Raw genomic sequence first — 15,094 nt, 5'->3', positions numbered from 1 at the left:
CACTGAGCCCCTATGAGCAGTGACTAAGACCGAGATGAGGCTCCCACTTGCCTCACAAGTTCAGTTCCTCCCAGGCCTGCTGCTCATATTGATCCTGGTAGCTGTCTTCAGGCTCCCTTCAAAGAAGCCCCAGAGCTTCAGGTTCCAGTCCAAGAACACCTCGAAGCAGGCAGAAGTTGCAGGGCATGGGGCTGGAGATTAGGATACACTTGGATAGCAGTGATAAAAAGTTTTCTCAGGGTTGGGAAACCTGCATGAACAACCAGAGAGATTGGGGCTGTGATTCGTGGCAGTCAATGCTGCCTCACTTGAATGAACACATCCTAGAGTCCATGTGCCAGGTACTCACTCTGCCATCAGTCAGGGACAAGGAGACACTGCCTTTTGGCTGAGTGACATAAAGACTTACATGGGTTCAGCCCAGTGACACCCTGGAGTATCCTTTTTTTAAAATTCATTTTTATTTTTTATCACACCCAGTGATGTTGAGTGATAACTCCTGTCTCTGCACTCAGGAATCACTTCTGGTGGTGCTCAGGTTATTATGGAAGTCTCATGATCCAAGACCAGGAGATTGGAGAGACACTGATACAGGAAATAATCTACAAATACAGAAGAGAGTGAAACAGGTTCAAGAATTCCAAAAAGTGTCAGAATTGGTGGTGGAAGCAGTAGAGCTTTGGTGGAAGCCTCATGCTCCAAGGTCAGGATATTGAAGAGACAAAGGTTTGAAAGCAAACACCGATACAGGAAATAATCCACAGATGCAGAAGGGGTGAAACAGGTTCAAGAATTCCAAGGAGTGGCACAATTGGTGGCACTCACAGTAGAGTTTTTGCACTACATGCATTGATTCCCTGCATCCCATATGGTCTCCAAGCCAGGAGCAATTTCTGAGCGCATAGCCAAGAGTAACCCTGAACTTCACTGGGTGTGGCCCAAAAAACAACCAACCAACCAACAAACAAGAGTAGAATTACCCTGAAAAGGTTATCCTCAGTCAGGTTTTTCCATCGTCTGATGTTGGTTTTAGCACACACACCCTATGTTTAAGTCAGGATGACATGAGGCGTCTCCCTGATTTTATCTCACCATTATGTGGCAAAGCAGAGAAATCTGCCTTCAAGCAAGTCATGGCTGGTTTCAATCTGTTGTCAGATTAGAATATTAGCCCACCCCAGGGCAAGTATGTGTCAAGGCAATTCCAGGTTCACCCTAGTAGTAGCCAGCAACTAGGATCAGCCTTATAGTTCCAGAAAGCTCCGGGTTATGAGTCACCATGGCACAGTCCAGTGCAGTATCCAGCCACTGTCTTCACTGCCATGGGGAGTAAATTCTAAGAAGCTCCTGCTGTAAACTCTTTGAAAGCCCCGGGAGGTCTTTCTTGCAAAGGCTGGGTCCCCAACTCCCTCTTCTCCCTGGGGAGGATTTTAGCAGTTTTTTTCATTCTATCTGGGTAATGCTGGTAGATGGTAGATTCCTGTTTTAGGTGGAGAAAACCATCGTGGATCCAAAGATGAGACCCAAGGTTTAGCAGATCAGCAGATGCCCAAGTGACCAGGACAGATGGTAGTTCAAATTCCTGCATCCCATATAATCTGAGTCTGCCAGGAGCAATTTCTGAGCTCAAAGCCAGTAGTAACTCTGGAGCGCCTCCGGGTTTGACCCAAAAACAAAAACATAAAAGTTAAAATTTCCTAATGAATGATAACTCCTCTTAATATCTAATATTTTCCAATTTTAATATGCCCATTAAAAATATGGTGAGCCAAAAGAGAAAATAATAACAACCAAAAAATTTCCATAACCTAGTTCTATCAGGCACAACGGACCAGAGATTGTAAAGCTGTATGGCATTTGCCTTGCATTCCACCCACCCAGGACTGACTGATGAAAGTTCAGTTCCTGGCATTCCATATGGTCCCTAAGCCTGCCAGGACTGATTTCTGAGCACAGAGCCAGGGGTAAACAAACAAATACCAAAACAAAGCAAAAAACTCAAAGGATATTATCTATACTATCATCTAAGAATTCCTAATAGCAAATCTAAAGAAAAGTAGGAAAGTTATTTTTAAAAAAAGCACAAAACTACAAGCGTATTTTCCATACAATTTTCTAAGAATTCCTACTAGAAAAATCTAAAAATAGGGCAAGTTATAACTACATAATGAAATATATTATAAATAATATACAGATTGAAGAAATAAAATTAAGAAATGTACTAAGGAGATATACATATCTCCTGTAAGTCTTTTTGAAGTAGTCTGAAGAAAGGATAAATTTCAAATCATATCTTCAGATGGCAATGTAGTCTTGTGAAGTGTGAAAAACACCTCACAGCAGTCACAGATCAGGAAATGTCCTAGAGCCAAGGATCTCTCAAAAGCTGAAACCAATTGCAAGCAACAGTCTATATTCGCGGCTCGTGAGTTGTTGCGGCCCTCCGTACAAAATTTTGTGGAATGCAGCTGGCCTTCAAATATCGCAGTATTCGCGATTATTCGCTTACCGAATAAAAATCACATATTTGAAGGCCGGTCGCGGCCGCGGAGGTCCGCAACATCTCGCAGGCCGCGAGTTTGAGACCCCTGGTATGGTGAAGAGAAGTGGTAAAAAAGTGAACTATGACACCAAGATCTCTAGATACAGAGGTCTGATTTTACCATCGATGATGCAGCAGAAGTCTTCCAAACACCACAAAAGCACCGAGGGGAGAGTAAATGATCATGCAAGGAGTCTATAGTTAATCCCATGACAGTATACTTCAGGGGTGGATAAATCCTCTATCTCCTAGGCCAAGGGAATTCCCTTTATAATGTCCCCAATAGTTACTGTGCCTATGCAGGGGGAAAAAGGAAAAAAGAAAGCACAAAATAATCCTTTTATCTACATATATATTTATAGATTGATTGATTTTTTTTTACTTCTTTGTTTTGGTGTAGATATTGAAGTTGATGTCTCCAATTTTATTTTATTTTATTTTATTTTATTTTATCTTTTTCTTTTTGCACTCTGGCATAGCTTGATTTCAGGACCGAGACTATTGTGTATTGCTTGTCTTTATTGCTGTAGTGCTCACTGGATATTTTATTTCATATTTCTTTCTGTATTGTTGAGATGTTTCAATTACATTTTTCCTATCCTCTCTCAAACTGAGGTTGAAAGCCTCTAGAAGGACTCCGCCCATTTTCAGCTTTTTTTTTTTAACCGCATTCTATTGCTTTTCTTTCCTTCAAACAAAACCACATAATTCGAACTATCTAGCTCCGCCTCTCAAATAGAGGGGGAAACAAGGGTGGGTACCAGGACCAAATAGATATATGATCACTAATAGTAAGCTAGACACAGAGGGGACCACTTACGCTAGCAGCCAGGGGGGTGATGGTGGGGGATATGGGTTGCAGGAAGGGAACGGGGGTGGGGGAGGACAAATTTGGTGGTGGGTATTCCCCTGATTCAATGTTAATATGCACCTAAAATACTACTGTGAAAGATATGTAAGCCAATATGGTCAAAATAAAAATTAAAAAAAAAAGTGAACTATGAGAACACATCAGCAATAGCAGTGTAGCTGCCTTCTTCTCTGATGATGACTTGCAGTCCAATGACTCGAGTGACTCCAACAGCAACAGCAGCCAGAGCGATTACCCAGGGAAGGCTTTTGTGCAGGATGAAGCACTGGAAAAAAACAAGAGCAGCTTGCATGCCAATGGTGATGCCCAAGCTCTATGCTCCATACAGAGGGCAATCCGCAGCAAATCTGGTGGGACTGAATTTATTGATACTTCAAACTTAATGCTGGAGCTGCACCAAAAGCATCACAGCGGTGACTGCAGTAGCAGTGGTATTATTTTCCTCCAGACCACGTCCTAGGGTGGAGAACAAGTACTAAGTAAGATATAACCCAGTAACCCAAACCAAATTACACCCTGGAGTGGTAAACCAATATTGAGTAGGGTAAGAACCAGTAAATTCAATAGGCCCCTGCTTCTTTAAGCCCACCCAAGCTGCTGCTTTGCCCCAGCAGACCAGAATCTTCTGTGCACACAGTCTCCTCTTACATGCCTCGATGCCTGCTGTGCTCAATTCCTACAGATACAGACAGATGTAACAGGTGGCTGAGCTGTGACTCCTTCATCACACAGTATGTGTGAATGAGAAGTTACAAGGCCTGCCCAGCTGCTCCTGCAGGTATCTCAATGATGCCCAGAGCAGCATCTCGAACCTGTTTGATAAGCAACTGGGCAGAACATTTGGCTGGAAGTATGCCAGTGGCAAGGAGGAACTCTGAACAGCTAATACTCCTCTGCCCACTGGTGCCTCTGCATTGTGTTGTTTGAAGATACAAATTTATGTGCCCAGGTCTGCTGATATGATTCCTACAAGCACCTGCTGGCCTGGGAAAAGGGGGCCAGGTCCTCCACAACTGTCAACCCTGAGTTCTTTCCTGATCTGCACTTTACACTGGATCTGTTTCCCTGAATCATCTATAGAGGAAACTGGATTTGCTACCAGAGGGTGCTGCCCCTCCATGAATGGCCTGTCCTGCCTTCATGTCCCTCCAAAGAAATGTACCTGGCATAATTGCAGTGAATAGCAATGTGAAGAGTTCTTTGATCAGCTCCCATGCCCCTCCTGGTCTGGGTGGACTTTGGCTAACCCCTCTGCTTTCTGCCTGTGAACCCCACATGGCCCTGCACCCACAATGTTCATGAGGAAATTGAGTAGAGGGTCAACAAGGCATGAAGTGAGGAAGAAAGAATGCTCAGTCTTCTTGGTATATACCTGTGGGTTCTCGGTGGGTGATGAAAGGAGATAAAAGTGATAGGACATAACAATGTGAATGATGGAAGGAAGTAGAAGCCTATCTAGAATACAGATGTGGGTGTGGTGGGGAGGAGGGAGATTTGGGATATTGGTGGTGGGAATGTTGCACTGGTGAAGGGGGTTGTTCTTTACATGACTGAAATAATACAACTACAATTATATTTGTAATCATGGTGTTTAAATAAAGATAATTTTAAAAAAAAGAAAAAAGTGATAGGCAAGATACCTCTCCAGTAAAATTACTGCAAACCACATGTCTAAAAGGAAGAGAAAGAGAAGCAAAATTTCTGCCACATAGGCAGGCAGGATGAGAGGTCAGGAGGGAAACTGGGGACACTGGGGGCAGGAAATGTGCACTAGTGAAGGGTTTGTACTCTATATGACTGAAATTCAGTCATGAACAAAGTTGTAACTGTGAAGAGAACCTGCATTTTTACCAACCTTGTATACTACAGTGTTGAAATTAAGAACTTTTAATAGTTAAAAATGTAGACTCATTAGGGGCTCTGGGGTGCTGCCAGAGGCTCCCATCAACTCTTTGGTCTCTAGGAAGCTGAGTTTGGCCCATGGAAGCAGCGATGCCCAAATTTGAGACTCCTAGAAGATAGAGGAGCAGCCGCAGTCTGCATGGTAGGCCAGGGTGGGCATCATTCTAATGCCTTCTGCTGCCTCACTGACTTACCCAGGTCTACCACCCACCTTTTGGATGACTGAGTTCTATTTTCCACAGCTTCACCCAGGCCACTAGGATATCCACAGTTGTAGCCTCAGGTCTGAATCCTTATCTCAAAAGAAGATCGTAGGCAGTGGCCTGCTGCCTGCTATGTGAGGACATATTCATGTCTGGCTGGAGGTATTGGAGCCTCATATTTTGCTCATGAAACTAGGTGACACCCAGTGACAGCTCAACATCTTCTGGATATACTTTCTTTTATCTTTTTTTTGGCGGACACGCATGGCTGCACTCAGGGGTTATTCCTGGCTCTACACTCAAAAATCACTCCTGGCTCGGGGGATCATATGGGATGTCAGGAATAAAACCCAGGTTTTTCCTGATTCAGCCATATACAATGCATATGCCTACCACTGTGCTATATCTTGAGCCCCTGGATATACTTTCTGACTGCTGTTATTCTACAATTTGATGCTCCCTAGTCTTGGGGTCTTCTGTTAATCTCCTGATGTACTGAATAAAGAGAATAGAAATTGGGGTGTTACCTCTCCTGTCACTTCCACAAGCATCAGGAAAGTTTGGAGATTTGAGGGAGTTGCTTCAAGGCCATATTCCTCAGAAATCTACATGGAGACACAGGAAATATTGGCCGGGATTTGCAGACTCTGGGGAAGTCCCTTTCCTAGAGTGGCACCATGTCACTTGAAGAGGGAAAAGGAAACAGAGATGACACCACTTTCTCTAACCAGAAATTTGAACTCGGCTGGACTGTGCCAGCTCTGGGCCTGAGACAGAAGTAACCAATCTTAGGGAGTGCATAGGGTCCAGATAACTCCTGACCCCTGAGAACACTATCTGGAAGGATGGGGATAGCCTGTTACTAATCAGGCTTGTGCAGGGCAGACCTTGGGGCAGGGTTGGGCCCTGTGGGTGTCAAGCTGGATGGCCCTGCTCACATGTCCCTCTCCAGGAAATAAAAGGTCTAGCACAGACCCAAGCAGGACATTGAGCACTGAAGAGGCTCCAAGCCTCTGTGTAGCAGCAACTGAAATGAGACTCCCATTCGTCCCACAAGCATGCCTCTACTCGGGCCTGCTGCTGCTCACACTGATGCTGGTCACTGTCTGTGGGACTCTGATGGAGAAGAACCAGAGTGCTGAGGCTCAGCCCAGGACCCCCATACAGCAGATGCAGGTAAGCTGTAGGGTACCAGTTGGGCAATGGATTGTATTAGGATCTATTGCTGAGTTGAGCACTGTGGTTGAGAGAGGATTTTCTAGGGTTCAGAGTGGGTGTTGAGAGTCTATTAGAGCTGCTGGATGCTGCCCTAGTTCTGAGTGGATAGAGCCTGGAGTGGGAGCCAAGGCCCCCAGGGATGTCTTTGGGTTTCACTTGAAGAATATTGGGGTGATTGGAGTGGAAGAATACAGCCAGTCACCTTCTAGCAGTTAGAATCATCTCAGGGACTGGGTCCTGAGTATAGGAGTCAGGGACTGGGGCCAGAGAGGCCAGGAGAGGGAAGAAAATAGGCAGTTTGGGGAGGACAAGGAGAGAGAGAAAGTGAGAAAGAGAGAAGAGAGGGTATTTGAATATATTCGGGTATGTGTGTGGTATAGCTCACAACTCCATTTACAGGTTCTGGGTTTGAGCTCCAGCACTAAACATACCCTAAATTGATAGAATCAATACAATTGATAAAATGTTATCTGAAGATTTGGAATTTGACACCTTTAATCTTTCTGTCCACCATCCTATTTATACCAAAATATGTTCAATATATCTTAATGCTTGACACAGCTCAAAGGAGTATTGGATATTCACTTTTGGAGCATAAACTACAGTTCAGAGGAGGATTACATTCTTGCATTTAGAGCCCTCTGGTTTGGTCCTATCACTGAAATGGGATCAAGTGTCCTTGCACTGTATTTCATGTTACTGTTTCTGTACCCATGGAGATGAGGAGCCTCTGAACTGGCCAGTAACACACCAACACTCTTTCTCACTTCACCACTACTAATGACCCAAAAGTAGAGGAAATCCAGGGCTAGTGAAAAATGCAAAACCAGTTTCTCTTAACTGGGTAGATCTTCCCCAAGACGAGCTGAAGCTGTTCTGAATCCCCAGGTCAAATGTAGAGCCCCAATAGATGCCCAAATCTTTAGGAATCTCTGAGGCAGACCCCACCTCAAATAGTGATCTTATGTGTCTTGTGGTACCAAGATGAAGGGCAAGAGAATGATATGGTTGGGAGAATGGTAATGCCTCTTGGTACCTTCTCAGGCTCCACCTGCACAGCCTGTTGTCAGTCTATGTCACTGTCCTTCTGTCATCTATCCATGCAGGGAGACATGGCGGTTAGAGAGCAGCAAAGACCAAATCATGGGGACACATTCAACATTGAGAACTCTGGTGAGAACTTCCTTCATTAATCTTTAGTCTGACATACTTGAAATCCAAGAGGGGAATGTGAGTGGGACAAGGTTGAGTCACAGGCAGCAATGGGACAGGGGGCAGGCTTGTTGTGCCTTTATTCAGTAAAATCACATGCAGAGTGCTTTCCATCAGCACTGGAACCCATCACCAGCCTGATGGGTGGAGTCTGATGTGAGTGTGAAATACATAGGAGCTTTTCAAGCGAATTATCCTGTCAGTGTTGATGGAGTCTCAGAGTTTAGAGGACATCATGAGTTCAGCTTGTCCCTTCCTAACCATGGCCACTGTATCCATGTCACCTGGTCTCGCTGTACCCCAGGAATTGCTGATAGTGTCTGAGCATACCCTACTCACATCCAAATGATGTGACAGTTACACACCTCAGGAATCAGAGGGCTGGTGTGCTCGCTTTGGCAGCACATATATTAAAATTGTAAAGATGCAGAGAAGATTAGCATGGCCCCTTGTGCAAGAAATCAGTGGGCTGGGCATGGAATCCCCGAGTCAAGCCCTTTACTTGCTCTCTAGCATAGCAGTTCAATTCTTATGGAGAAGATGCAGGAGCAATGAATCCAGTCCCACCCAGGGCCCCAAAAGTCAGGGAAAAACTGAAGCAGTCTGTGTTTTATGGGGGAGTGAAAGCACATTTTTCAGGGGAAAGAGCATATCCCAAGGGCCCTGAGAGACAGACTGAGACAGAGAGAGGCCCAGTTTAGGGCCAGAGTGGCCAGGATAGACAATATTGCAGAGCTTCTCAGTCACTCACTCAGAGTCCTGACCCTGATCCCCACTCCACTACCTAGGGCTCCAGGATCCAGCCATGCAACCCCTAAAGAAGCCACACTGCACATAGGGGTTGTGAGGGCCTGTTCAGTCCCAGGCAAGCTCCATCCTCTCCAAAGCTATGGTTCAAGGAATCTGGAATGTGGTTCATCCTTATCTTTAGACTGCTCCTCACTTGGTGGATTCCTCTCCCTCTAAGCTTTGTCCTATTAGAGACTGGACCTTCCCTGTACACACTGTCCTCCTGACCACTGTTCCCACCTTCTACAGGGATGGACCTATGTAACAAGTGGGTGAGCTACTACTATGAATTCTACACAAGGTATTTGAAATCACTGCAGAAGGAACTTCCCAGCTGCCCCTGCAATTTTCTTATTGATTCTCCGTTTGTAGAATCAGCCCCCAGGTTGTGGGCCTGTTTGACCATCACCAGAACCGCAATTTCTACTGGAGGTACAGTCCAAAAATGAAAGAATATGCGAATGCCAACCACCCCTCTGCTGGCAAGTGCATGCGTTCTCTGCAGAAGAACATCGACTCCAGAGCCACCCAGCTCTGCTGCTATGATTTTGGTGGGCACCTGATCACAAGGGGCAAGAGAGCTGGGTTCCCCCAACTCATCAGTCCTGACTTCTCTCCTGAGCTGCACTTGATAGTGGACTATGCCCCCCTGGAACTTTTGTAAAGGAAATTGGAGCATCTTCTACACTCTTTTGCCCCCCAACAATGGCCTGTTCTGTCCTCAGCGTCCCTCCAAGGGTAAATATGAAGCCCAGTTGCTGGACCTCTCAGCAAACTAGTATGAGTACTTGGAGGAAGCTGATGTGTTAGGGAATCTCCTGGCTCAATACTCATAACTCCTCCTGGTCTGAATGAGTTCTGATGGTTTCCTGTGCTCTCTGCCTGTGAACCTCACAAAGTCCTGCCAAAGGTTTCCATTTGGTGTCTGGGAGATGTTTGGAGGATGTGGAGGGTGAAAATGGAAACTCTATCCCCAATACCTGGAATACTGAAGAGATGTCTTCAGCATTCTCTTCTCTTTTCCATTAGAAGTTTATATTCCACCTCTTGGAGATGGTTGTGTGAGGACCAAGTTCCCCAGGGTTTACGATAAGGGTCCCAAACTAAAACAAGCCCAAACCCTAGTAAACACAGTTTCTCCTAAGACAGGTTAAAAGCAGTTCTTCAGGCAGGTTAAAACATTAAGTTCTTTTTCACTATTATTAGTTAAATTTCCACTCTGAGCCATGGTGGAGGGAGTTAACTCAGAAATGAAAACCACAGAACATTGTAGGGATGTGTCTAGAGCAGTGGTCGGCAAGCCGCGGCTCGCGAGCCACATGCGGCTCTTTAGATTTTTTTTAATGTGGTTCTTCTGTGTGCAGGGCTGCCGCTCCAGGAGTCAGGACTCTGCTTCTAGCCTCTGTCAGTGCATGCCCTTGTGTGCAGCCCAGGGGGCATGCTCCAAGAGTGTAAGATGATACCCAGTATTAACCCCAAACAAAGGTGTTCCCCCAACATCATCCTTTCTTAAACATCTTTCTTTGATATGTAAAAGTCCACTGAATATGTACTTTTGTCTCTCTCTTGACCTGAAGCCTCCTGGTATAGGGAATTGGTTTTAATAAAGAAAGAGGTGTTCAAGTTTTTTGGGCTCGAGGCAGAGAGTACAAGGTAAAAGGCCATGGACTCCTAGATCATCCTTTCGTGGCTAGCTTGCTTTATTATTTCTTTCCTGCTACCCTGCTTCTTCAGGCCAGGTTGGGTGGGGTTTAGAAATACAGTGCCTGGAGTGATCTTAAAACACATATTTTATTTTGCACAAGAGTGGGCATCTTCCATGAAGGGATTCTCAACCCAGAGTTTTCTTTTCTGTGGATTCTCATGTTCAGAGTACTCATGATTAAAGTTGTGAGCTAATGCCCTTAAATGCTGTTTTTCATATTGATTATGACTTTCTGCATCATATAAGTGGTAATCAGAAATTTTTTGCAAGAGTGGAAACATTTCAATATCTCCTTCTCAGACACAGTTATCCCAGATTCAGATTCTTTTCTGAACATTCATCTTAAGTCTCACTGTAAAAACTACTTGTGAAACTTCCCTGCAGAGAAATATTAAGTTCATAGAGAAAACAAGCTTAGCTACCCATTCCTTGTCCAACTGGGGCTGTACAAAGTCAGAGTTCTGCTCTCACAGGAACTGTACTACATCTTCCCTCTTGCCAACAAGGCAAGAGAGCAGCACCCTTTCCCTTAACAGACATTTCACTTCCTCATGGAGAAGATGCTAGTAGTGGGCATCCATACTCTCACCCAGGATGGTGAATAACCTGAATTTTATCACAATTGTGAATTTCACAAATTATCTTTACTGTGTCATCTGTCACAGAGTTTAGTTCAGCAGGGAGTTTTTTTGAATCCAGTCTATCAGACAATGAGTGGATACAACGTACGGGGGTGCAACTTCAGTTTCTTGTGACTACACAGAAACACTGAGCCATGCACAGTGCATCATCTGTACATACATCAACACATAAGATTATTATTCTGAGTGAAATGAGTCAGAAGGAGAGGTGTAGACACAGAATAATCATTTGTGGCATATAAGAATAATAAATGGCAGTATAGTAATAATATCTAGAGAAAATAGGGATGAAGGACAGGAGGACTAGTTTATGATAGGAAGTTTGCCATAAAAAGTGGTGAGTTCAGTTAGAATAGAAAAAGGTACATTATGACGTTGATAGTTGGAACTTATCACTCTGGACAAGAACTGGATGCTGAAAATGGATAAGTAACATGCATGATACCCTTTAATTAACAATATTGCAAACCACGGTGTCATAAAGGAAAAGAGAGATAGAGAGAAAAAAAGCAAAATGCCTGCCCCATAGGCAGAGGAGGGTGAAGGGGAAGGTAACAAGGGACATTGGTGGTGGGGAAAGTGCACTGGTGAAGGGTGGTGTACATTCTATGATTGAAACTCAAGTATGAATAATTTTATAACAAATATGCTTAAATAAAAATTATTTTTAAAATGTTTCAGGTACTCTATCATAATTCCTTTATGATATGATGTCATATGCCTTTAAAAAAGTGCTGTTTTTGTTTTTGTGTGTATTTTAGTTTGGTTTCTTGCAGCACACACTAAAGTGTCAACAGATTTTTTTTCCTTTCAGTGAAATCACTACTTTTCTCTGGAACACTATTCTTGCTTTTAAAGATTGTTAAAAGGCTTTTCTCTTTTACCTGTTTCTTCTCCATATTGTAGGGTTTCAAATTTTCAGCACATTTTGATTATCAAGAGGAAAAGTTTTGAAACATTTTGCTTCTTTTTTTTTTTTTTTTTTTTGGTTTTTGGGCCACACCCGGTAACGCTCAGGGGTTACTCCTGGCTATGCGCTCAGAAGTTGCTCCTGGCTTGGGGGACCATATGGGACACGGGGGATCGAACCGCGGTCCGTCCAAGGCTAGAGCAGGCAAGGCCGGCCCCTTGCTTCTTTATTATCAGAAATCAAAGCCTTTTTCCTCGAGAAGGGTGTTCACTATCCAGAATTAACAAATGATCACCGGATTCAAAAACTGTATTTCATTGTGGATGTTACTTCACATCTAAATCAGCTTAATCATAAACTACAGGGGAAAGAAAACACAATTTTTTCCATGTTAGAAGAAGTTATTTTGTTTGAAAACAAATTATCTGTTTTTGCTCAAGATTTTGACAGAGAAATTTTGATTCACTTTCCAAGCCTGTTGAAACATTGCCAAGAAAATAATTCTGATATTGACATTACCTATTTTAAAACAGAACTTTTAAATCTGAGGGAAGTTTTTCTCAAAAGGTTTCAGGATTTCAGAAACAGCAAAGCAACATTGGTCTTTGTTATAAAAAAAAAAACCTCTGGATGCCACTGTAACAGAATTAAATTTTTCTCCCTTTAATATCGACATTGGCAACTTTGAAATGCAATTGCTGGATTTAAAAAACAAAGAACTGTGGAGCTCAAAATTTGAATGTCTTTTTTTTTTTTTTTTTTTTTTTTTTTGCTAATTTAGAAAGATTGGAGAAACACAAATGTGAACTTAGTGCACAGCACAAGTGGTCTGCTTTGAAAGACCTGGAGAAGGAAGATATGTTGATTTTTTTTTTTTTTGGTTTTTGGGTCACACTCAGCGGTGCTCAGGGGTTACTCCTGGCTGTCTGCTCAGAAATAGTTCCTGGCAGGCACGGGGGACCATATGGGACACTGGGAATTGAACCAACCACCTTTGGTCCTGGATCGGCTGCTTGCAAGGCAAACGCCGCTGTGCTATCTCTCCGGGCCCGATATGTTGATTTTTAACACCTAAAATAGTATTCCTGACTCATATAATCAACTAAAAAAGCTAGCGTTTGTTGTTCTTTCCTTGTTCGGGTCTACATATTTATGTGAACAATCATTTTCAAGCATGAATCTTATCAAGAGTAAATTGAGAAATCGTCTCATCGATGAGAACCTGGAATCGTGCGTAAAATTAAAAACAACAACATATGGGGGCTGGAGAGATAGCATGGAGGTAAGGCGTTTGCCTTTCATGCAGAAGGTCATTGGTTCGAATCCCAGCATCCCATATGGTCCCCTGAGACTGCCAGGAGCGATTTCTGAGTGTAGAGCCAGGAGTAACCCCTGAGCGCTGCCCAGTGTGATCCTCCCTATCCCCCCAAAGCAACAACAACAACAACAACAACAACATATAAACCTGACTTACTCAAACTATCCATGGAAATGCAAGGCCAATGTTCACATTAGTGTTTGTGACTTTGTCAGTCGTTGTCAGGATGTAATTTTCTCTACATTGTAAGGCAAATTTTATGGGGTTTAATGTTACCAATAAATAATATAGTTCTAAAGTTTTTGTTTTATTAGTTGTGTTATTTGTATCATCCCAACCTATGTGGATACTGGCATGCAGAATATTCTCAATAAAAACTTATTGAAACTAAAAACAGTGTACCATCCTATGTATTTTTGGTTTTAAAACTGTGGCTCTCAAAGTAAATTTCAATCCAGGTTTTGGCAAGATTTGGCTCAGTTGAAAAAAAAGGTTGCCCACCACTGGGATAGAGGAACTCAGTGAGTCTGGAATGTTCCACCTGGTAAGGCCCCCATGACAAACCAATAATAATAATGAGTCAGATGAGTCGAGATAAGTTGAATCATCAATGCTAAGAAATAATGTATTTTGTGCACAAAATGATATAAGCCAATAATGTATGGTGTGCAAGTTATAGTCCAATCATGTATGCTGTGAAGGTTGAACTCTTTGTATTAACCAGTGAAATGCTTATGCTGTTAATGCTTGTGATGTCTAAATAAACTGGCTAATATTCAAGGTCCTGTCAAGACTCTTTTGATTGGCTGAGACTTGGGCCCTACTAGTCAAATAAATTCCCTTTTGCATCTTGCATTATCAGAGGTGGTCTTTGACTCTAACAATTGCTCCCTAAAATTTGACCCTGATGTGGTGTGAATGTTCTCCTAGTGACTGACTCAGGCTACCATATGAATCCAGATCTGCTCAGAGCTGTGCTGAGTGGATTCACATGAGACCTAGATGTACCTTGGGCTGGAGCACAGCTTTGCCTACAGAAGGCCCAGGTTCTACCCTAGCACCAAGAACAGATATCTCAAAGTACGTTCCCATGTTTGCCAAGAATATCCCTGTCTCTTCTCTGTATCCTCCTAAAACTGTGTTCCTGCCTGCTTAGGGACTGTGGAGTTTAGGGTAAATATGGGATGCTGTGGATTGGGTGACCATGTCTTCTTTCTCAGACCCCCATGAGTCAGATGTCAACCCTATACAGCTTGCTGTGCTGAAGCTCAGGATCCTCCAATAAAAAGCATTTCTTTACCTTTTGTCTGATGGGAGTCTTTTTTTTAAATAATATTTTATTTAAACGCCTTAATTACAAACATGATTGTGGTTGGGTTTCTGTCATGTAAAGAACATCCCCCATCACCAGTGCAGCATTCCCATCACCAATGTCCCAATTCTCCCTCCTCCCCATCCTGCCCCTACCTGTACTCTATATAGGCTTTCTATTTCCCTCAAATACTCTTATTGTTAGGATAGTTCTCAAAGTAGTTATTTCTTTAACTAAGCTCATCACTCTTTGTGGTGAACTTCATGAGGTGAGATGGAACTTCCAGCCTTCCTCTCTTTTGTCTTTAAAAAGTATTGCAAAAATGTCTTTCATTTTTCTTAAAACCCATAGATGAGTGAGACCATTCTGCGTCTTTCTCTCTCTCTCTGACTTATTTCACTCAGCATAATAGATTCCATTACATCCATGTATAGGAAAATTTCATGACTTCATATCTTCTGATGGCTGCAT

At 43.1% G+C, this 15,094-nt stretch overlaps 1 pseudogene; it reads left to right on the top strand.

Annotated features, from left to right (window-relative positions):
- Positions 1 to 8,334: 8,334 nt before the first annotated feature.
- On the top strand, positions 8,335 to 8,398 carry LOC126004909 (uncharacterized; annotated as a pseudogene).
- The last annotated feature ends 6,696 nt before the right edge of the window (positions 8,399 to 15,094 follow it).

The sequence above is a fragment of the Suncus etruscus genome, chromosome 3, assembly GCF_024139225.1.
Source record: "Suncus etruscus isolate mSunEtr1 chromosome 3, mSunEtr1.pri.cur, whole genome shotgun sequence".
Taxonomy (NCBI): domain Eukaryota; kingdom Metazoa; phylum Chordata; class Mammalia; order Eulipotyphla; family Soricidae; genus Suncus; species Suncus etruscus.
The sequence above is the reverse complement of the archived record's forward strand: the minus strand, read 5'-3'. Positions and strand labels throughout refer to the sequence as shown.